Source organism: Anomalospiza imberbis, chromosome 3 (assembly GCF_031753505.1).
Source record: "Anomalospiza imberbis isolate Cuckoo-Finch-1a 21T00152 chromosome 3, ASM3175350v1, whole genome shotgun sequence".
Taxonomy (NCBI): Eukaryota; Metazoa; Chordata; class Aves; order Passeriformes; family Viduidae; genus Anomalospiza; species Anomalospiza imberbis.
In genome coordinates, this window is record NC_089683.1 from 16,439,054 (window position 1) to 16,463,658 (window position 24,605).

General features: G+C 38.0%; 2 long non-coding RNA genes across 2 annotated transcripts in view; one reads left to right on the forward strand and one right to left on the reverse strand.

The window, feature by feature from the left end:
* On the forward strand, nt 1-24,563 carry LOC137470327 (uncharacterized). The gene is made up of 3 exons (XR_010997003.1): nt 1-86; nt 17,164-22,052; nt 22,430-24,563. It is a non-coding gene; the product is annotated as an uncharacterized lncRNA (long non-coding RNA).
* The window catches only part of LOC137470328 (uncharacterized), a 20,770-nt gene continuing 9,855 nt past the window's right edge, over nt 13,691-24,605 (reverse strand). The window contains exons 2-3 of the long non-coding RNA XR_010997004.1: nt 18,343-18,568; nt 13,691-13,977 (exon numbers count right to left, since the gene is read on the reverse strand). This is a non-coding gene — a long non-coding RNA (uncharacterized lncRNA). The remainder of the gene's footprint in view (nt 13,978-18,342; nt 18,569-24,605) is intronic.

Consider the following 24,605-nt stretch of genomic DNA (forward strand, 5'->3'; position numbering starts at 1 on the left):
CTATATTTTAGTTCTTACTGTCCTGATCCAGGTTGTTGCTGAATCTGGAGAAGAGGCAGCCCTAGGCTTAGCACGAGATACATTTGGTATGTGGTCTACACATGGTGTTTAGTCAGCTGTCCCACACCTCCTGTCTCATCTACCTATGCACTGTGATGCAGCAGCTTCCTGCCTCCAGGTTCTGCTGTGTCCCTGAAGCCACAGAAGTTTTTACTGCACCCCTGGTACAGCCCTTGCGCTTTAAGAGGACCACAGCTGGGATCTATTCTTGGGCAGCAGTCCAATGGCATCTTCTTCTTCCCTTTTTGTTTTCTCTCCTGTTGTATGACCCCCAGATGTGTGCCAGTGAAGAAAGGCCACCTATGAAGCAGCACAGCAATTAATCACAGTGAATATATCTACAGTACTTCCAGATACTTGCTTGTGCCACAAAACTGAAATCCTCACCAGCACCAGGCAGGGAATGTTTTATAGTTTAATGTTGTTTCATGCCCAGTGAATGCTCACTGCTGACCTGCTTTCAGAGGGTGTAAAAAAACATCTGTGCAGGTGTTTAGGTCTTATGATGTGTTCGCAGAAGTAACCACACATGCACACACACACACAGACCCACACACACACCCCCCTTCAATCCTTTAGGCTAAGTGATCAGTTTAAGCACAAGTGTGGACCAAATCAGATTAGTGTAACTGAGCTGGATCTTAGCTTTGCAGTCACAGACCTCATCCTCTGTCTGCTTTTAAGCCTCAAAACTGAAACTCATTGCCCAAGTACACCCTTTTCCCTGACATGAGTTTTCCTATTGCTCGGCATGTGGATCAGCTATATGCTCAAAGTGCACTTGCAAATGATTATTAATTTCTGTGTATTTTTTGAAAAGCTTGGTTTATTTCTTGTGGTGGGTTTCTGTTGGCCAGTGCAGATGCTGACTTTTTATTCCTGTCATCACCTCTTAGACGTTTCTAGAGTGCTATGCTGACAGCTATTTTTTGTCTCTAGTGATCTCTGTTTCTGCATATCCCAGAAACTTTCTTGTTTAATTCTGTTAACAAAAAAAAAGAATGAAATGTTTAAAAAAATTAAGCTGATTTTTAGCTCCTTAGTAAACACTAAATGGTGCACTTTTTCTAAGCAAACTAGGCATTTTTAGCAATTAATTTCTTTTCTCATACTCTCCATTACTCTGGAAAAGGATGTGCATCCTAAAAATTTTATAAAATAAGCAGAAAACTGAACTCAGAAGGACTGGCAGTGTTTAAAGTTAGCATTTGGAGTATATCTGTAAGAAGCAGCAGCAATGTTTAAATGGGAAATGCCAGACTATAAATTCTTTTTCAGCTAGATTATATGCTGTACAAGTGTTGACTTTCAATTTATACCTTTGATATGACTCATTGAATGTTCTGATTCTTAGTTTATTTGTCCTGTCTTCAGCAAAATGGATTGAATATAGGGTTATCCAACCATGATGCGTTGTCTCTGTGCCTCAGATGTTATATTGGTAAAATCTTAGTGTCTGGCACTATCTAAGAGGAGTATAAAAATTTGATTTGGTCTGCAGCCAGTTTTCCTCCCACTCTGGAACAATGACGGAACATCTGGAGAACGCTGTATTCATTAACCCAAATCCTGAACACTTCACATAATACCTGATCCTGTAAGAATCTGCTTAGTTTTCCAGCCTCTGCAATTTGTGCTGGATGCAGCTAGAGCATATTTAGTCAAAGGACCTTGTCTCTTATATTTTTGAGCTTTTATGCGACGTTATGTTTTGTCATAATTGATGATAACAAGATTCCCATTTGTTTTCTGATTTTAAATGCCAGTTATATGCATGGTGGCTCACTCCATTCTCTCTCCTTCAGAAATTTCTCTTTATTTGTCATTTGTATTTTCAGCTGGAGACCTTGGGGTTTTGTTTTACCCAGGGTCTCAGCTGAAGCCATATGCCAGGAGGCCTCTTAACTTTCGCAAGGATGGATCTTGGAATACCAGACTGGCACAGTGTACCACCTTTATTGTTTTTCCTGCTTTCATAATCTCCCCTTCTCACAGTGGCAGATGCACACCAGTATTGTGGCTGTCAGAATAGCCATTTTCCTCCTGGGGTTTGATGCTATGCTCTGGCCAGCTGCTGTGGGGTATACAAAAGGGATGCAGTTGGTACATCCCAAGGTTTGAATATCCCCTGTGATTTTACATTCTGTGCTTGCCTAAGAAAGGGATTGTGTTTATGTCTTCTCATGACCTCAGATCCTCTGCATGGATTTGACTTTTGACGAGACTAAATAAAGCTAAACTCCTTAACTCTTTTTTTAAAATGACTGTTCTAAGGCAAAACATGGGAGCTCATCTGTCATAGGAAAGGAGGAAAGAAGCAGTGGTTAGAGAGCCCTGGAACTTTTTTCTCTCTTTACAGTAGAGGTATGATCTGTGCAAGTCACACAGGCTGAGATCCAGAAAACACTTATGCACCTAAATCCCACTGTGGGTTTTAGCCACCTGGATAGGAGAAAGGTCCAAATTTTCAAAAACCTAAGGTTTTCAGAGTACCTCATCTGCAAAATAAACATGGAAGCTCATAGTTTTCTTCAGCAGGCTGTCATGAGAACAGATGTACCACATTTGGAACATGTAAGCCACTCATCTCTATTAAGCTCAAATGCTGAATCAGAAGGACATAAAAGTCAATGTTATCCCACTGCCCACCTTTTCTTCTGATGTTTTTAAAATGTATCATTTGCTGGCAGGATTTGGCAGAAATGGAAGAGGATTTGGGACCAAACCTGAAAATTCTATCTTTGTATTTTATCGATACAGCCTCCAAGATTTATATAAAAACAGCTCAGATGGGCCACTTTTCAAGGCCTTGACATCAGCATTGCTGAAAGAGTTAAGGCCATTATCTGGGTGCCTAGAAATACTTAGTATCTCACATCTTCAAAGCAATGTACAAATATTAACTAATTAATCTTCAAAATAGCCTTACCTCCACACCCCACAGTCAACCCTGATTAAAAAGTAAATATTCCTCCTGCACATGTAATCAAGGCTCAGAGCTTTATGCTCTAAGAGTGCAATTGACTTGTTCCTTGTTTATGATTTTGATAAACAATTCAGAGTAGTTCAAAGGATGCAGAGCCAGAGGGAAGGTCAGTAGCAGTGTTCAGGTATGAAGTGAGAAGTGCTTCCTTCCCAGACATCATCAATATTTCTGGACTTAGCTTTCTTTTCACATTGATATGAGAGAGAAAATATTTATGGTACGAAATACTGTGCCTAGCAAGCCTGAACTATAGTGACAAGAATGGTACTTTAGTATAATTTTTTAGGTACCTAAAATTTCAGCTTGCCATTGCTCAGTGTTTTTATTGGTGTGGAGAAGTGCACCACAAGTCAGTCCATTTGCTTCTCTTCTTTCCTGAGAGTGGACCCATCACTGGATGCATCCAGCTACAAAGTGTAATATTGAAACCAAACTGTTGGCTAGTGCAAAATTAGAGGAAATTTCCGTACTTAAAAAAGGTATGAATTAAAAAACCTCAGATGAGGTTGTGTCTCTTAAATCTGACCCTAAGAACAGATATATTGAGATGCTTCATCACAATTGATTTGTCTTGTAGCACTGTGACAGTGACATTTAAAATAAAACCGCTTCATGACCACTTATTGAAAATTGTTCTCACCAGACCTGAATGCTGCTGCATGATTGAGACTCTTCAAAGAGCACTTACTACTTTTAAATGTTTTGGTAGAATAGGGGTGTACAAAATCCCATTGCAATAGCCATGTATTTACATCTGGAAACATCTCAATGAATAAATGCTACTAAATATCAAAGATAGCCTCAAGCTGTGCCAGTGGAGGTTCAGGTTGGACATCAAGAGGAATTTTTTCATTGAAAGGGTGGCCAAACATTGGAGGCTGCCCAGGGAAGTGGTGGAGTCATTGTCCCTGGAAATGATCAAGAAATGACTGGACTTTGTACTGTGGTTTAGTTGGCTTGGTGGTGTTTGGACAAAGGTTGGGCTTGATGGTCTTGGAGATCTTTTCCAACCTAATGATTCCATGATTCTGTACAGGAATATGAATGTTGGGCCTGCAGCCAGCACCAGGCTTACAGATTCTGCATGTGGCAGAAGACAGGTGCACGGCCCTGTGGGTCAGTGCAGGGAAAGGAGGGATTCAGGATCTAGGATCCACTCACAAGTCTGGGGGATCAGTCAGCTGTATTTGTAACATTTTTCTACAGCTGTGCTTATCCTTGATTTTAGAGCCTGAATGCTGTGTCTGCTGAACCTTAGACCATTTTTTTTTTTACTGCAGATATTACTGCAGATTCATATTGATATCTTGTCTGGCTGAGATCTGAGACTTAAAAGATGCCCCTTTCTTTTGTTTGCTTGAGAGCACAGTCCTCCTGAATGACTGCAGAAGGTTGCTGTGTTCACTCTGTTGCAGCATATGGTTAGTTCTTTTCTACTTCATGTTTTAAGGATAAACATTTCAGGTGCTGAAGTGTATTACTGCTGGGGATCGGAGATTATTGTTGTGTGTGAATTTAAAAAAAGTCTCATGTCAGGCAGTAGAAAATTGTGTAGCTGAGTTGGTGGGGACAGATAACTGCATCAAGAGATGAAATATGCTTTTGTATGCAGCTAGTTTAGGCAACAGCAATAGTTGCATTGTGACCATGGTGTTCGGAGGGCTCGGCTTGGGACTGTGAATTACCATTGCAGTGCCTTTATCAGCAAAATGCTGTATACTTGCCAGCCCAATAGTGTTCTGATTGTCTACACACATAAAGCACCATGTATATCTTCTTGAAAAACCTGAGTTTTAAAAATCACAAAGCAGTTCTAGTAATGAATAATATTTATAGAAAACCCAGTAAATTTGAACACTTGATAAGTTATTAAAATATGCTGCATGAAATTCAGGTGTGGTTGGTTAAAACAGTTAAAAATAATGGATTCTTGCTGTGCTCAAATTGAGTTTAGTCTGCAAGATATGCCTGGTCCTGCTTTTGAATATTAAAAATTCAGCATTTGTCACATAACCACTTCAGCTCAGTTCAACACACCTGGGTGCATGCCACAGTGGGATTAACTCTGATCTAATCACTAAGGAAAGTGGTCTTTTCAGGTCAGGACTGAGGTCATGATTAGACTGTAGATAGAAAATTATTCCTCCTCTCTCTGAATCATGCTTATTTACAGTATCAGGTGGTGTTCACTCATGTCTCCTGATTTCATCATTGAAATGCTAATACTCATTCATCAGTGTCACTGATACTCCATGTGTGTGTGGGAGCATGTTTTTTATTCTCAAATAGGCATTGAAATATCATTTTCAAAGGTAGACCTTTGTTAATGCATTTAGGTAGCTCTATATATTTAATTAGGTCAATGGCTTCAGTGGACATTAAGTTTCCATCCATTGTAATAATATCAGGCCTTTGTGTTCAGCTTGTCTTTAGTGAAGCCAGAAAGTTTATATGTAATGGTCTAAGCAATTGTAAAACATAAATAAAACATAAATTCTTGTCTTTGTGTTGAAATGTTAAATGTTCACATGTCATAATCCTCCATGTACCAAGGATGCTCCAACAGTATGAGTGATCTGCTTGTCTACTCTGCTTTCTGGTTTACATTATCCCATAGCCTTTTCTGCAAGTAATTGATTAAAATACATATATTTAAGAAGGACAGCATTCTTATTAGAAATTAGATTAATATTTTGAGATAAAATATTGGAAACAAGTTGAAAAGCAGCAGAAGGTAATAGCTGTAAAATCTTTTAATCCTTTCTGTCTCCTTGCTATCAGTTTCCTGGATCTGTTTTGGTACAGAAATATCCAGAGGCTCTGTCTCTCACAGGTCCTCTACTCCATCAAAAATAGGTGTCATTTCACTCAGCTCTTTGAATATCTCCTAGTATCAGCTTGGTGATTCTCACCTTAGGATTTAGCATCCTCTGCAAATGCTACAGACAAGCTGGATGTGATATGGAGACAGGTTGTAGTGTGTTTCTTCCACTGTCCACTCATCTGCATACAGAATGTAACTGATTTTCACTGGCATTTCAGGATTTTGAGACATGGTGCCCTCATCAAATTATATTACATTACAAGCTGACATGTGATATTAATCACTACCAGCTACCTTCCTAGAGGGATGTCTCAAAAAGTGTGTAGTTCCAGGCAAAGTGGAAACTGGATGTATTGTGGAACCTGGATATAGATAATATCAAAATTTATTAAAACTGTGGCTAGAAATAGTAAGGATGCAAGCAAACCAGGGCTTCAGCAACAATGTCCATGAAAATGGAAGATAAATTGGTGGAGAACATGGTAGACCATAGATGAGTGCACTGTGACTGCTCAAAGTCTAAGCTAATTTTCTAGACATACTTAGCAGTCCTTGGAGAGACATAAGCACTGCTGGGGCATGATTGGTGTCACCCTGAGGCTGACATCTGATTTCAGATTAGTGGAACCTCTGTTCCTCTCTAATGACTGGAGTCTAGCCTGCTGCATGAGGCACAAACACCTACATTATAAACAATCAGAAATAGGTGAGGTGATTTGTGCTCTGATCATGCTGGAGACACACCACATGATTTTCACCCATTCCACTCTGAAGGGAGGGTCTGAAAGAGCTGGTTTGTGCTGGTAAATAAAAAAAGAGAGAAGCCCTCCACAAAAGGTCAGGTAGGTTTTCACACTGTCTGGAATACAGCAACATGAACGTCCCAATAAACAGTGCAGTTTATTTTCTTTTTATAGACATCAAAGAGATTTTGCTGCTGCATCTGGTGAGGGAGGGTACAGAGCTGGAACCAGAATTTCCATTTTGGAGCCCTTATTAACCTCCTTTTGGAACAGGTGAAGAGCAGAATGCAGGTGTTGCTGGAGAAATAAATCCTAAATTAAATATTGCACACGTACCTTTGCATTAGTCCTGCTCACATAAGCTAGAGGGACAACATGTGTGTTGAACTCTCTGCTTTTTCTTAGGCACAAACCAGTAATTTGGGCACTCATGTCTACCTCATGAACACCTAATAGAAAACATAATCCAGTTTTGTCATCCAAATCAGAAGGAATATTTTTAAAGCTGGTAGAAAAAATATGTTCTTGGTTTGTGAGTGTACAGTTTGAAAGATATTTGATAACAGGAGACTTGTTTTTCTCCCTTTCCCAGTCTTTAGTTTCTGTAATGGATTTTCTGCTCACATGTGTCCTGGGCTCATCTGAGCCAGGGTCAGCAGTAAACACTTAGAGCAGCATGGCTGCAGTGCCACTGAAAGCCTTCCTGGGGCTCTTTCCTGACATCACAACAATGCAATGCACTGAGTCAGGAACTGCTGGCGTTTCAAAGGTGCTCAGTGCTTTAATTTTCATTGCCTGTGATCATTTGCTAAAAAAAAAAAATAAAAAAAATTAAAAAAAATCCAAACCATTCTATTTTGCAATTGGAAAACCTTTTTCAAGTCAAGCCATGTGTTCCTGGGGTACTTGGATGAGTAGCTAGCCCTCTCTTTGTTTATAGACATGTATTCAGCTGGTATGAATCTTGTTCCACATTTAACACTATCACAGCTTAAGTAGTGTTCCAGAGTAAGGCTCTGTAATCAGGCAGCACAGTTTGCTTTGTGCCTAAGAATGGGGAAGAGTACCTGTGCTCTACTGGAATATCTCCTAAATATTGTCAAGAGTAATCTCTTTAAAGACATCATTACTGTACAAGGCAAAAATCAGTCATCAAATTTAATTGTCAAAGAATTTTTATATCTGGCTAGCAGGCAGATCCAAACCATATTAAATAGACTCAATCTTATGTACACAATAGACAGGTAGGGTGTGTAATGGTTTGCCACAATATATTTTCACATTGAGTTTGTTAAAATTAAAAACTACGGTAGGTTAAGCAGACTCCTGCTATGAGAAATGTGAACTCTATTTTATTCATATGTGGAGCTGTAGCCAGCTGATGTATTGTAAAATAGTACTTTCCTTTTTCTGTCTTTAGTACAACCACTGCATGACAAGTGCTTGCATGCTGCAGAAATGAGGACCTTTTAAATATTTAGCTGTCTTATACCTTGGTGTTTCTTTGCATGGGACTCTTATACCTGAAGTCATACGTTCCCACAGATCTTTTTTGCTATGCAGTTTGTACCTTCCTGTGCACATAGTTACTGACTGGAGAAACATATAGTGGTTCAGCTGCTTGACTTTAAACTTCTGTTTCATCCAGCAGAACCTGCAGACACAATGAAATCAAATATGGCTCTTAGGGTCACTGAATGTTAGTTTATTTTTATGTTTGTTTGGGCCAGATATGCACTGGAGAGGATAACCAGAGGTGTAAAGGTCAGAGGAGAGTAAAGATACCTTGCTCCTAGGCCATTCAGGTGTTGTGTGCAACTACCCCTTTTGCAAACATATTGAGAATGGTTTGTTATGTTTCGGGACCATCTGGACCCTGCAGAGGAGCCTCTCTGGCATGCCTGCTGCTTAGAGATGGCCCAGGAACCCAGCCCCAAGGTGTGATGTAAACAGGGACATGTGGGACATGTGAACTGATATCACCCAAAGTGCACTGAATGGCCCTGTGCACTGAAAGCAACCTGCAGTCTCTGCCTTTTTAAAGTCTAGAACTTTTCATAGTTGTTTGGAAGGACGAAGGAGAGCTAACGTTACATGTGTAAGAAACAGTAAGATCTGCCATGCAGCTCTGCAAGAATTTTAACCTGACAGGTTTATTTCATGGAGAGTCACAAAAGATGGAGAGAGAAGATTCAAATATCAAGAACTGCTGTTTACCACTGAAAAAAAAATTCCATAAATGAAACATACATTTCAGTGTGAAGCTTTTCATGAAGAATTGATATGGTGTGATATAAAAGAAGAAATAAAGGGTTACACTTTTCCTAAAAACTGTGGAGGTTTTTTTAATGCTGTAGGACTTGCAATTTGGTTTTCCTCTGTAAAAGTCAAGGTTTGATTATTGTTCCTGCATTATTATTTATAGTTTAACAGTTATACATGCCACGTCCTTGGCTGTGGCATTGCAGTTTGCACCATCTATGTCTGCTTCCTAAATTTATTGATCTCATTAGAAGATAAAAATGACAAAGATAGCTCATAATACTTCTGAGAAATGTAAAACCATTAGCAGGTCATTGTCAAAGTTATAACATGTCCTTTTAAGCTGCTTAGCAAACTGGTGGCAGCCTATGATACAGGGATTAACCTGTGCCAGGAGTGACTGAGAGGATCGCAGTGGATGGTTAATATTCAGCCTGCCTACAAAGCTTTGAAATTGCCTCACAAAATGATACAACAAAGAGATAAACAGAAATATATTCAAAACAAATGGAACAGAATTTTTTTTTCCTGTCCTTTATGCTGGTCTCTGACATATAAGAAGCAGAATAGGTGTTAGAGCTTCTGTCTGAAATTAAGAGTTAATTTTTAAAGTTGGGTTATGCTTCCACTGGGCAAAGGACCCTCTTAGGTTTTCCTCTGAATTCAGGCTGACCTTGGCCAAGACCCTAAGCCAGCTTTTCCTCAGATGGGACCTTGAACTCTCCTAGAGCCGTGTTTAAGTGCACATAAACACAATACACCACTGTTATTTTGAAGCCAGCATTTGTTGCCCCAGACATTCCATGCTGCCCAGGATGCCCACCAGAGCAATGGCTATAACAAGACATGCTACTTTTTGCAGAAGACCTATACACCTGCATTGTTTTTATTGTTGTTTACATTTCTTCCCTTAGAGAAATGGCTGCAAGTGCTGGCCGATTGCTCTGTTGCTTACAGAACTGTCTGGATTTACAGAGAACGAATTTAAACTGGCAGAACACATACTCTTGTATAAGATTTGTATACTGTTGTAAAGCACTTACTGTTGTATACTGTTGTATAAGTATACAGTATACTGATCTATACTGTAACACATACTGTATCAGATAACCCAGCTGGAGGGCTGGGTTTTCTCCATTGGTTCTTAGGGATAGAGCAGGATAGGTGGTTAAGGAGAGGAAGATGTCAGCAGAAAGACTGATACCTAATGGGTCTTTTCAGCATCTCACCTGACTCTTCACTCACAGTGGAGGGCATGGCTTTAGCATGACACAGTGACTGCCAAACCCCTTTGGGCATGATCGAGCAGGCACAGGTGGGCTCTGACAGGAGGAGTAGGAAGAAGAGAGAAAGAATAGAAACCCAAACCTCCATTCACTGTTGTTGAGCATCATGTGACCTGATTTACACCAACGCATTATTCTCTTTTAGGAGCAATTTATATGCACATCCCAGTAACAAGTAAACAAGCATTAGGGCAATGATGAATTAGCCTAGAGCAACAGTTTACAGATTACACAGCAGAGAATAAGGATAATAACAGTATTAATCATCTCAGTTATTCATTCTATTTTTAACCTATTAATGGTTATTTGTTGATTTTATCTATCAGGAAGTCAGAACAACCAGGAAGAGGACTCTTGATCACCTGTATACAGATCTCTCCCAACAAAACTTGTTCCTGTTTTCTTTTTCTGTGTTCATAGCAGTAATTTCAATTTGGTGCAACAGTACAATTTTGGCTAGACCACACATGTATGAATTAGGTGTGATAATGCTCTACTGTCTAAATCACCAAGGTGGTTTTGACTTAACTGGTGAATTTCAAATACTCAGAATACTTCATAACCATGTTGTATAGTATGTACATGTATATCTATACATGTATAGAGACATGTAATGTCTCAGCCATTAATTGCCCTGTCATTGGAGTCTGGTCTGCTAACATTTGACTGTAATAGAAATCCACTTGATTTAGCGAAACAATCTGTAAAGTTTAAAGAGATATTTTCCCAGTCACAGATCTTGTAAGTGCTGTCATGGGATGCAGTCAATAAAGAATTAAAAAAAGCTAGTATCTTTAATAAAATTGTGTGATGAAAGCTGTATCAATTTCCTAGACATTTCTGAGCTTTAAAAAAATTGGTTCTAATTCAGACTGGAAAAAATCCCAAACATATAAATTCTCCTGCTGAAGACTAAGTTCTACTGGCTCTGGCTCTGAAAGTTTTTGCTTTTTCTCACATCCAGCCACTTGGTCAAGAGAATTCTTCAATTTCCATCATAAGATCAGCCTCCCAGCCTGACTTATCTGGGGCCATGCAAAAAACTGATGGCCTCTGATGGAGGAAAAACTGATGGATTTTAATACTATTCCCATCATTGGTGCTCCAGAATTAGGGGTGTTTCCCATGGGTTTCTATCCTAGAATCCTGTAATCCTTTTGATGAATAGCCTTACTTATGAAGGATTAAGACAAACTCGAAAGGTTGCAGGAAAGAAGAGCAAGAACAATTGAAAGTCTGAAAATCCTGCCTGACATTGAGAGATTAAAGAAGATCAATGTACTTAGATTACCTGAGAGAAGGTTAAGAGATGGCTTGATCATGGTCTCAAAGTCCCAAGCAGAGAAACAGTTTTCCAATACATGGGGAATCTCTAATTTAGCAGACAAAAGCCATAGCAAGGTCCTGTGATTGAATGCTTAATCTGGACAAGTTCACACAAGATGTAGCACTTTTGAGATGGTAGCAGCTTTTTTTTTCCAGATATTGTTTAATTCTTAGTAATTTTAAGATTTCAAAATATATATTTTATAAAAGCTGTCCAACTTTGACCAGAAATGATAGAGTCTGTGCAAAAGCAATTGGGTGAAATACTATGGGTATATGTTGTGCCCCAGGGCAATCTGTATAATCATAATTTCAGAGTTTATTAATTCTTTGGTAATGAAAGTTCCCTACTACTACTACTACATAAAATAAGTTCATATAACATACTATCATTTGCAGTTTTCTAACCTTTGTGTCATTATTCAGAAATGATCAAAGCTGTTTTTGTACCTCTGTGTGCTTAGCCTAAAGAAAAGGAGAGCTAGTTAATATAAAAAGATATTTTTAGCATTTCTGAAAGCTTCTTATGCCAATCCCTGTAAAGAAAAAGAAAATTCTCCAAAAATGCAAATGCTCTGTCTAGAAGCAAGAGTATCATTTTAACTACTTCATCATTATGTGTCACTTCCTATGTATAGTAAGTGCTGTGTGACAGCTGTTTCTGAGAGACAATCGGGGACTTTTCCAATAACTATGTAATTATATTTCATAATATATAGATATATTTGTGAGACATAGGGCTTTATATGTTCAAAGCACTTAGGAGTCATTAGCTAATGCTCACAGCACCTCTATTGACTAGGTAAGACTATTGTAAGGGCAGATGGTCCTCTAGGCCACATAAAACACTGCAGTCCAAGAAAGAAATAGAGGTTGGTACCTTCCCATTTCCAAATTGCATGTTCAAGTCTCAAAACATTGTATTAGATATATAACTACAGGAACACTGCTTTTAACAATATGTCCTAACCCTCCATCTCTTGATTTTATTGACCTCCTAAACTAATATATGGAATAATGCTATGACACTCTACCTAATTTGTCAAGATCACCAACATTAGCCTCTATAGTTCTTACAAGGTCTTGACCTTACTTATTGAGCTAGTTCTACTGAAATTAAATTGCTGCATGAAAAGTACATTTCATTTAAAATTACTGTGAAGAGGAAGTGGTACTACTTCTTATCAAAGTTTGCCTTTATTTAACAGATCAATGGCATTATGGTTTGGCAGTAAAGTCCATAGAGCAGCAGGGACTAAGTGCTTGCTCTGCCAAGTCCAGTCCTTGCTGTTAAAAGAATGCTTTATGAAAGGGACCACTTAAGAAACCAATAACAGAACAGAATATATAAAATTTATGAAAGAACCTCTAGATTATTTAGAGTCCATTCTGTCCATTTTTATGTGCAGAAGGAAAGAATATCTGTCAGGCATAGACGAATAGCCTTTCACATGGGATTTCTTGGGCCCAATACCTGCTCACAGTTATTCTCTCCTTGACCCTGCATGTCTGACAAAAGCATCTTGGAAGCACATGTAGCTGCTGTGATAGCAATGCAGACTCCAACAAATTAAGTCTTATTCACAAATAAATCTCATGCATGACAGACTTGGAGGAGGAACTGATACCCATCTCATCCAGAAGCTTTCCAGTGACATGTTATGTGTTCTTATTATGTTTTCCATGAATTTGGGAAACTGATTGGCAAGGCAAATGTAAAAGACACGGTTAGGGTAGAAATGTGTGGAAGGAAACCATATGTTCAAAACCTAACTTCTTGTCTGGATTCATTTTGCCCTGAGTTTCGGGCACCATCAGGCATGGCTCCTGGACTTCCTTGCTCTCAGGGAGTGTCAGTGTACCTTGATGATTAGTCAAAAAACTTCTGAGTAATGGACAAAGGGGAAAATGGAAGGATTTCACCTCATAGCCTTTCACAAATATATAGTGTTATATTTCAGAGATGGATGGCCAGATGAATAATCTCATACCAGGCCTTTTAATTTTGACCACTTCTGATCGAGACTAATCTAAAAAAAATCTAGGAAAATACGAATTCTACCAAGCTGCTAATATGTGTGTTTTGAATTACAAAAGGAAAAACCTTACCTCCAAAAAGACCAAGTTTCCTTTCCTCTTTTTTTTTTTTTTTTTTGTTTCTGGCAAAAAACCATGCAAATGTCAGAGGGACAAAATATCTGACTCAAAAGAGACTCTTGTGAAATCAGCAATATAAAAAAGAAAAGTTTCTTGAAAAAAACCAAATAACCCACAAACACAAATTCAGTGTTTCACTATAAAATTAAGTGCAAGGTACAGAGAAGGTAGAAATCACAGATCTGTTTCTTTCATTTTTTAAGCTTGCCTCATTCCAGATAACTTCTGGTCATCTACTTGCCACCTAGGCTCATCTCAAAGACTTAGACATGAAGAGAAGAAGAACCACAGTTGTTGCAGAGTATGATGCTTGCATGTGGAGGGATCAAGGACCTATGCAGGCAATGATAAACAGCAAAAGCAGATCATTAGCCTTGTAAATGAAAAGAAAAATGGAATAATTATATTGTAAAATACAAACCAACTTGGTAAGATACACACATCCTCTGCATTTATACATGCTTATTTAAATGCAATCTATGTTATGGTATCATTTTATGGCTTGCCAATGCAGCTTACTGATCATACAATGCCTTCAAAGGAATCTGATCATTTGCAAAAATCAATAATTACCAATATTCTGCAATTGAAAAGGGCTGGATAATAACCATTCCCTAGTACTTCCTGTAGAAGGGAAATAGGACATTTAGAATTTCTAAAGATGTACATCTAAATTATTTGTTAAACTGCTTGGTAGCATTGGAAGCCCAGATATTAGATTTCTTCTGAACTTCAAAATTACTCAGGTCAAGAAAAAAAAATAATTAAAAGCACAAGAATTGAAAATAGCGGGAGATGATTGAGTTTTTCTACATGTATCTTGCAGCTATTTTTGAAGGGCAAGTTAGGGTTTGAATATTGAAACTCCATCATTGAACTTTGCGGCTGTGGTGCACACTGAGAAATAATATCTTAGTACCCAGCCAGAGTGCCCTGCTCAGAGAGATGAGAATAAGGCAAATCATATACAACTGCTAGTAGTCACCACTGTGGCACCATTTACAAGTTTAAGCACTTTGGGTTTGGGGGATTTTTTTTCAGAATATTGTATTTCCAGAAGAAGTAGATGTTTTTGTGGAAAACTGACAGTATCTCAGTACAAAAACTCTTCCAGAGCTATTAATGAGGAGTTTGATGAAGGGCTTTCAGCGAACACATTATTTTAAATTTTAAGACATAATGCTTGATCAAAGATCCTTAGTTCTGTAGTGTGGAGTGTTTTTGGAAGAACTTTTATTTTGTGGACCTTATAATACCGGTACCACAAGAAGCACCATTAATGACACTTGCAGCACTGTATCATAACAGACTGATTTTTTAATATTTATTTACTCCCATTCTTCTGCATCTCTGCTTCTCCATAAGGACTAATTAAAAACATAAGAAAAAACAGTCAGCTTTTGCAACAGAAAATCATCAGTGAAGTCCCTCAAAGATATAAGTGAGAGAGTCAGTAGAAGAACTGGCAAAAGAAATATTGAAATAACATAATTGTCAAATAATATAATGCTATTAGAAAAAAATATATGCTGGAAAGAATTGCAGAAGAGTATGATGATACTGACTGACTGACAAAATGTCAGGTATGATTCAGTAATTAGAAGTGTAAAGGGATGCTAACATTATCCACACAGTAGTGGCTTTTGAACAGGCTCTTATCACTCAGAAGGAATATCTGAGTTCTCCAAAATCATCAGCCCAGATCTCAACAGTGGTGTAGGCAAGAGAGGTTGTCAAATGTGTAGGACAGCTTCTTCAGATGGAGATAAAATAGGCTGTGGGTCTCTGGTATGAAAGGAGCAAGTGAAGGGAATGCCTGAGATCATGGAGGAGGGAGGTGAATACCGAATTATTATTTAACCCTTCTGGTAACATTGGACCTAGAAAACACCACATGTAAACCACTGGATGGCAGGTTTCAAACAAATACCAAGTGCATAGTTAAGCTCATTATTTCATGAGTGCAAAAGAAGTTTAGACATACATATAAAGATGTTAAACATGTTCGTGGAATAAAAATCCATGGAACTACTAAAATACCTTATCAGAGAGTCCCTGACCACACATCATGAAGGGATGAGTGAGTCAACCAAGAAACTCTGAGTGTGTATTTGCCCTGTTCTTTTGTCCTTATCTCCATTGCTGGAAATGAGATAAAAGGTTGGAAATGCTCTTGGTCTCATGCAGAAAAACTGTTCTCGTGTTGAAGGGTACTTGCTGTTGTTCTGCTTTGTAATCTGTATGATATGCAAAGCCCACATGTGAATGTGTGTGGTAGCTGATGGCAGTTGCTGTGACCACAGTGGGGGGATGCTCAGAGCAGGGCCACTTCTTCCCAGTCACAGCTTCCTTATCATGCCCTGTGGTGCTAATGAACCTGAAAAAAGAGAGGGGAATTCAGACTGTGTTTCTTACCTGATTCCAGTAAATTTATACTAAGAAATGGTAAAATTATTTTTATGAAATGGGAGGCCAATATTTTGTGGTTTGGATATATTTTTCCCCCCGTCCTGATTTAATTTAACCAGGCAGTCCAGTTTTAGTAATCCTCATCACTTCTTAGCTCCCTGTTTTATGTTGATGTTTATTCATGTTCTCCTGCTTGCAAAATTCACCAGTTCCCTCTCCTTAATGTGCTGATACCAATGTTCAGGGATGATATAAAAAAAAAAATGGAGGGAAACACGGTCATTTACTCCTTCTTGTCTTGTTTGTTTGCTTCAGAATTACTTGCACTGACACAAATAGACTTTCCTTGTGCACAGCAAGAGATAAGGTTGGGGTTTTCTGCTTTATTTGTTCTGTACCACACATTTTTCCCCCACCCACTCCCTCACTTGCTTTTGTACATGCTCACACAGAGATGTACTTGCATACTATAAGGTTTCAGAGAATTTCACTCAGTTTAGGAGAATGTGACCAATGTCTGGGATGAAAAGTTTATATTTTCAGCATGACAAGTCATTTCCACTAATCTTACCATCACAGGTGGGTGTTTCTGGGAAGGGTGCTAAAGCACCTAACACTCAGCATTTAAGACACTGAAATACAATTAGTTAAAGCAGTGCTATGAAGACATGGGGTGTGCTGTGTTGTGACAAACTATTTGCTGCCTGCTCGGTTTAGTTCCCTGTTCAAAAGTAGAGAAGTGATTTAGCTAATAGGTGATGCAGCTGTCTGTGTTTATCTGCATATTTCTTTCTGGAAAATGTTGGTATGGCGCATAGCTCTGCCTCATTGCTGTATCTTTGACTAATACTTCTCATATGGGAAGCTGCACACAGATAATTTGGGTGATTTTATGAATAAAGGGATTTTTCTGAGCTTGCTGCATTTTGCTCAAGCATTCTCCTGAAGCTGTGTGTCTGTGCTGATAGATGAGTGCATCTGCAAGTTTCAAGATGTGTGGTTTCTGTGGGTGGAGTGGGATGACTGTGGTGGGTTGAAAGAAGAGAAGAAGAAACGGTCTCCAGCATCAATAAAGTTTCTGGTGCCTCATGAATATATGTTCTCTTGCAGGTTCTGCTTTTTAAACACTGACCTCAGGAAAAGCTCTGCAGTATGAGAAGGTTATTATGGGACTGGACACTTTGAGTCCCTTGGGGTATATTGCTACAGTGTCTCAGTTATCAGTGAAGTCATGCTGTTCTGGTGAACACAGTGGAGCTTGTTCTCACTGGTGTAGTATCTGAGCCATCAAGTTTAATAAATTGTTACAAATAGTTTAATCTGCACTTGCAGGTGCTATTAAAAAACTGTTGGGTTGTTGTGTTTTTTTTTTTTTTTTTTTTTTTTTTTGTTAAGAGGAAGAACAGTCCTTCTCAGTCACAATGGTTTAAATATGGAATAGTGGGATAGGTTTTGCTCATTAGAAAGCCTGATGCTGCATTCAATGTTCCCTTCTGCTAAACTTACCTCCTCCAGGATTTAAGACTCTGAGTTGCAGAGGATAAAACATAAGGCCCTGGTTAATTGCAAATAAATAGTGCCAGAAAAACATACAGATGGTACCTGAAGTTCATTTCTGAAGACTATCCAGTAAACTATATATAATCTACATGAAAAGTATGTAGAGTAAGGAGGAGAACAATTTTTTTGGTGGTTTCTTACATTTGTAAAACAACAAAACAGAAAAAAAAAGAAATAATAAATGAATACCCTCTGTCAGTGAAACTTCTTGTCTGGGAAAAGAGCAACCTGTATTTATATTTGTTTACCTTAATCAAATTAATTAATTTAACAAGTTGGAAAATTTCAGCATTCTACAGGATACAGGTATAAATATCTGGCAAGTAGAGTGTATATATTAAACTACATCTACTTAGCTAGTAAATATTTTGCTGCATTAGTTTGCTCATTCCCAAGCAATCAGTTGTGAACTCCAGTGTTGTAACGGGTCCACAGGGAACATTTGTGCTTTGGTTGGCACTTAGATTAAATTCATCAAATTATTTTTTCCCTGTTCAAGTCTGACATTTCAGAATTTTTTCTAAAGGTTGTGTGCCAACTGCCAATGTCAATTAATTAAATGGTAAATCTGAAATTTATATAGGAAAACTATCATTCCCTTTTGCTGTGCGACCTTGGAAATGTGAACATTTAATCCACAAAACACATGGTTTACCAGAGGGTCCTGATCTGCTTGCACTGAAAGTAAAAGCAAAGCTTGCTGTTATGTTTTGGGAGATTAGAGATTACCTCAAGGATGGCATTTTACCCTGCATTTTCCTTCTGATTTTGATACTTGGTAGTAATGACAATATCCTTTGATGTCCTGTTATGCTTGAGAGCTTAAATTATTCAGCACTTAGTAGGAGGAAGCAGTGCAAATTTGTGGACTCATTTTCCATATATTTAAGATACTGCAGATGAGGGTAGGATTTACAGTCACAGAATTTGCTGGCCAAAGAGCTCCATCTTTGATCTGTAAAGGAAATCTTAGAGGCAAAATTCAGCAGATTTGAGCAGATGGTGATCATATCCCTACATAGCAGAAGTATTACAAATCTCTTCCCAAAACCCACACCTTCCAAGGAGTGTATATACCCTCAATGTCAGCAAAGGCAGTCTGGTTTCAAAGACTGGACTGAATCTTGCTCTTCTGGCTCCTGCTCTGTATGTCTCTTTCTGTACATCTCATATCTTATTTGAAGCATTGTCATCTTGAGGTGCTTGAAAATGAGTGCAATGCACTGACTGTTCTTCAGGTGTTAATTCTTTGTCATTAGTTTATATTGACTTGTGTTTGTTTATTTGTACCCTGCCTGAAAACCGGTGCAGATGAGAATCCGGTATTTGGGGCCCTGTATATGCATGGACTAGAAACACAGCCCAAAACCAATGTAAAATACAGTCAAAACAGTGAATAGGACAGATAGGTTTAGGCAGACCAGATACATGACCCAGTACTCCTCTTCCTTTACCATTTGAAATTATTTCATTCTGTGTTTTGCTATGATTTTAAGTTCAGGCTTTTTTTTTCAGCCTTCCTACTCCCCATTTGTTTAATAAAATTGCATGTTATTTCTTTAGGAAGATAAAAGATGCCTAAAGAGATTGGCTTCCTGCACATTCAGAAATTTGTAAGGATTTGGTCCCTAATTTGACAGCTTGGCATGAGGTGGGCTACAGTTTAAGGAAAGGCACTGATTAGCCCTCAGTAGTAGGGAAAAATGGTGGAAACTGCCAGTGCCAAGGGCGTTTCTTAAATACTGGCCTTCTGGGTATGTAGGCACTATGCATATTAAGATATAGGAAGCTAATTCTTAAGATTCATAATCTTGTGCCTTCTCCTACCCCTTTGCTTTATATAGTGAATATATAGCAGTTATCTCTGTCAAAGCCTGAAGTGCAATTCTTGGAATTGTCCTGCCTATCCAGATACAGGCCATTTTGCAGAAAGGTAATCTGATGTTTTCCTATGGACAATGTTCCTTCTTGTGAAAGAGACTTACAGAGATGGTGGCCCAGAGGGACAAGTCAACTATGTTTGAGCAGAAGTGGGAGCTCTTCAACTCTGCTTTTCTGAAATACTATTACTGTATTTAATCTTGGGGATATTTGATGTAAAGCATAAGCAAGAATGCCTTCAGGAAGAAGATAAATTAAGGATGCCAAGCTGTGGATAATGCTTGGAGTCAAAGCTATTTTGGATTCCTGGGATCTTTATACTGTAAAATCGAAGCGTTTCTATGTCTAGAAGGAGAATCACTGAGATGACTAGGGAAACTTTAGTCTTAACACTTGAAGAACTTCAGATGGTGCAAAGGCTAAGCAGTAGATGAGGGAAAATTTAGAATATTGAATTCTGTACTATCTGAGGCATCTAAAGTGTTGGATTGGGTCTAATACTCAGCTGATGTGTGTCTAAATTTCCCCACTGAAGGATGGATTTGTTGATATTTATCTCAGGGCATTGTTGGGCAGTGAAATGTATCAAATGATCACTTATTGCAGTAATAACGGTACCATGTATGGACTTACAGAGATAGAACTGCGTTTTAAATGTCTTGTAAAATTTGGCAGAGGCCAAATCTATGAATGTTTCTAGGTGATCACCAGATTACCAAGTTTTCCTTAACCAGTGGTGGTTATCTATATAGTTTCTGTGCAAAATGCCTGTGATATGTGAATCCAGTTTTACAAGAGATAATGAAACATGAAAGAACAAAACATCGTAGTTTTTTTCCCCCCTAATGTTGTATCTCAGCATTGTCTCCATCAGTAGCCTTGTCCGCAGGAAGTGTAAAGTTTCCTGCTATGATTGTTTGACTGCTGCCAATTATCAGATCTGCTTTTGGCAGCTTTCCCTCACAACCTGCTGATTAGCTAATGTGTGGTTACTAATACAATATGGGAAACTGGTGTAAATGAAGAAGCAAAAGATTTATTAATTTCATGTGCTAATTACTGTTTGTAATATAATTTTCAATACCGCAAAAAGAAATCCTGGCTTAAGAAATAGTCAGATTTCTATATCTTGTGAAATGAGGCACAAGAATTTTGTGCAGTAAACAGGTATATTTTCCCCTTGATACATGCACGTAATTTGCATTAGATTCATAGGTTTCAAAGGCAGAAGAGAGATCATTAGAGCTTGGAGTCTAACTACCTGTAAAACACAGACTAGAGGATTTCATCCAGGTACCCTTTACCCAAGTTAATAGAAAACAGGAGCCAGATCCTGGACTAGATGTACAGCAGTTTTACTCCACTAAGCTGGAATAATGGTGATTTATACCAGCTGAGAAATCGGCAGTAGACTTAAATGACAATGGATTCTTTTTTGCATAAACCTAAATGAAAATGGTCACTTATATTTTAATAGCTGTGTTGAAAGAGCCTTGCTGGGAGTGAGTTTTTGAAAAGTATTTTAAGCTTTAGAAGAAAATGAGGGCTTTTCCAAACGTTTATGGGATGATTGTGTTCCCTGTTGTAATTTAAACTTGTCCCTTCACTGAAGAAAAGACATAAATTTAGCAGAAAAAAAATTTTCCCTTTAAATTGAAACATGTGCCAAGAGTCTTATTTGTAATTAAATCATGCACTAGGATTTTAGTGGGGGAAGGAAGAACAAAATAATATAATAAAAAGCTGAATATTCTCAGAGCCAAGAGGAACTTGAACTCAAATGTTTAAAGATTAAAAATCTCAAGAGCTAAAAAGTAGTCTCTGATTTCTTTCATTAGGATGTATATTTGGCAAAACAAGATGTCTCATTACTCTTTTGTAGCCATCTGTATGTGTGTGTGGATGATGTTATTATATTTATAGCAGATGCAGTCTTATCATTTAGGTACAGACAGAATCCTACCTACTCAGAGCTACAGGGTTTAAGAATGCACTCAGGCAATATTGACACAGACAATGCCATAACACCCTGCAATCTACACAGAAACGGAGACTTTGTGCACACCAAAGATGAATAAAAGAACTTCCTTCCTGCTCCCCTAAAATGAGAGTGTTTAAAGGAAAATACCAGTGTGGGGAGAATATCCTTCAGATTTCCAATAAATTTCTGTCAGTTCTATCTCAGGAGGAGGTGGTGGAGGCTTTTGTGTTTAGTGATACAGAAACCTGTGGCTATCACATCAACATGTAGAATATGTAGAAAGAAAGACAACTTAATAGAGCAGCTGCTTATGTGGATGGTGAGCAGAGACAATCTTGTCTCATAATATTCTTATTCTCATTTATAATAAATCAGCTGCTGGTTTGGCTGATGAACAGTTTGAGGTGCTTTATATTTGATGAAAAAAAACTAAACAGAATACACATTTTAATACATTTCCCATATCTTTTTTCCTGTGTGTTTTTCTCCTTCAGAGATGGAAGTCTGCTTCAACATGTCACAGTATATTTTGATGGCACTGTCACATGGAGAAAAAACCTGATAATTTGCTGCACAGGTAAACATCAAAAGACAATGTCTGAACCAAATCAACCCCAGCTTTCTCTCTCTCTTTGCTTTAAGCAGAATTAGAACACCCAATTCTTCCTTGAAAAGCAGGGTTTCTTTTTGTCCCTTATCCAGAAGGATGATTTAAGTGTTCCCCATCCTTGAAGATCCTCAGGTGACTCCATCATACCACTAAGTATTTGGAAACATCAGACTTGCCCACAAAGTTTGTAGCAACATCACACCCTTCAGCCTGTTGCAGACATCACTTTCATGAGGAACATGCAGCTGCTGAACTGATCTTCCATAATGTCTAGGCCCAAAGTTAATTCAGGACTACGTAAGAAAACAGAAAAAAAAAAAAAAAAGATTGTCTGTTTTATGCAGCCAGGCAAGAGCAAACATCTATCAACACTATCTTGAATACTCTCCCTTTATGAACATCAGACACATCAGACTAGTTCATGTTAGATACTTCTGTAAAATGCATCCTCAGGGGTGAAACACTTGGAGCAGTGGCTTGTGAAGGAGAACAGCCCTTTGCAGCACCGTACGAAGAGGTGATGTACTGCAGCATGTAGAGGCCACTGCTTCTTCTCATCCTCTCTCATCATTTCTGCCCAAAGGTGTGTGTAGAGTGTGCCAGCATATTTGCACTGTGATCCAAGGGAGACAAGACAAAACATGAGTTCCTTGCAGAAGCCAGGCAAGAGAGGCTCTGACTGAGGTCTGAACTGCATATTGTGTAATTGTATGTTACTTGTTATGAGCCTGTGTTTATTGCTTGGTTCAGTCCTACAGCTCTCAGACCACTATGCTGACTTCCAGGAAACTTAAAAAATATTGTTTCCCAAAAGCTGAAGTTATGCTATTGTCATAGAAAAAATAGCTGTCGTTTATGGTCTTGTCAAGTTAAGTTCAACTTCAGTAACCATGACATGAAATCTGTACTGGACAAACTCAGCAGTGAATAAAAAGGTTTATTCAGCCTAGTCATGTATAAATATCAGTAATATAAAATTCTGACAATTGTAAGAAAATTGCATTCACAGAAGCTTTACACTTTCAGCCTGATGAAAGGTGATAAAACATCAGTCTGTATATAGTTCCATTTTGTCATTTGCTTGTGAAGTACTTCCTTCTCACACTAAAATTAAAATTTAAAAGACTTTCACTTTTGAGGAAAAGAGCATCATTGAAGAGAAATTCTCCCTGGCAAATTAATAGATAAGGTCTGCCATGCCAACTCAAAAAAGCAAGCAAAAGGTAAAAATTGAATCTCTTTATCACAGTTGAGTTATTTTTCTAAACTGGGGAAGTAATATGGGATGGAATATATAGGACAGATTCTCTTACAGAAAGTGCTGTTAAACTTTAAAAGATCCATAACTAATATTGGGAATGGTTATAAATGACAGTCTTCTCTTTTAGATTATGTTGCATTTATTACATTCTACCAGGACTTTATGGAGACTCTGAAGGAATTAAAGTTATATTTATGATAAAAATATGGAGCTACTTCTAAATAGCATTTTCATCATATTAACTGTTGCCTAGATAACAGGCGTATCTCCTCAAGCACCTCTATTCTGGTTTAGCACTACAGCTTGCAAATTAATACAGTCATTATAAGACAGCAAAGCTATATCACTTACCATTTCATTATTGTTCAAGTCAAAATCCATATTTTTTTCAGTTTTCCCTAGGGTTACAAACTGGATAGGGAAATGTTATCATCTTGCAGAATAATCTCTCAAGACTCACTCTCTTTGGTGTTAAGAGGAGCCGTTAATCATATTACAATAATTTTCATATTAATAGGTCCCGTGTAAAGACAGAGTTAATGCTCTCCTTCTAGAGTCAATCCTCCAACACCGTTTTTTATATACATATATGTGTGTATATATATATATATATATATATATATATATATATATATATATATATATATATTTAAATCTGCTTGGAACTAGATTAGCACAAAAGATATCACGTCCTACTCAGTGTATGAATCAGGGTCAAATCAACAGCAAACCCTTAAATTTTTAATCAAAAAGGCAATCTGTCATCCCTAAGAGAGTTAAATAATGTTTAAGTGAATAACATGAATATGTTTTAGTGGAAAATGCATGGGAGAACTTACTGCAGCACAAAGAAAACATTCCATGGAATATCTAGAAGATACTTTAGTCCTTACATGAGATGCTGTGATACTAGCATGCATATCCACTCTAAATTAAAAATCGTCTTTAGACCTGAATTTTGTTTTCTGAGGAACCAGTACACCCTTTATTTTCGTGATCTCAGATACTGTAATTTTCTGAAAGCTTCTCATATAATGTTGTACATTTAATAATGTAATGTTACTTAAACTCAGGGCATTTTCTGATATGTTTCCTTTTTTCCAATCTGCTGACCTGAGTAATGTGGTCTGCTCAGAAGAAGTTGAGTGTGAATTTAAGAAGCTGTCCAAGGGGTCAGGTGTTTGCCTAATTTTGAGCAGCCTGAATGTGAAACAAAGGTGGGTCAGATCTGCAGGGACTTGGAGGTGACCCAGCTCTAC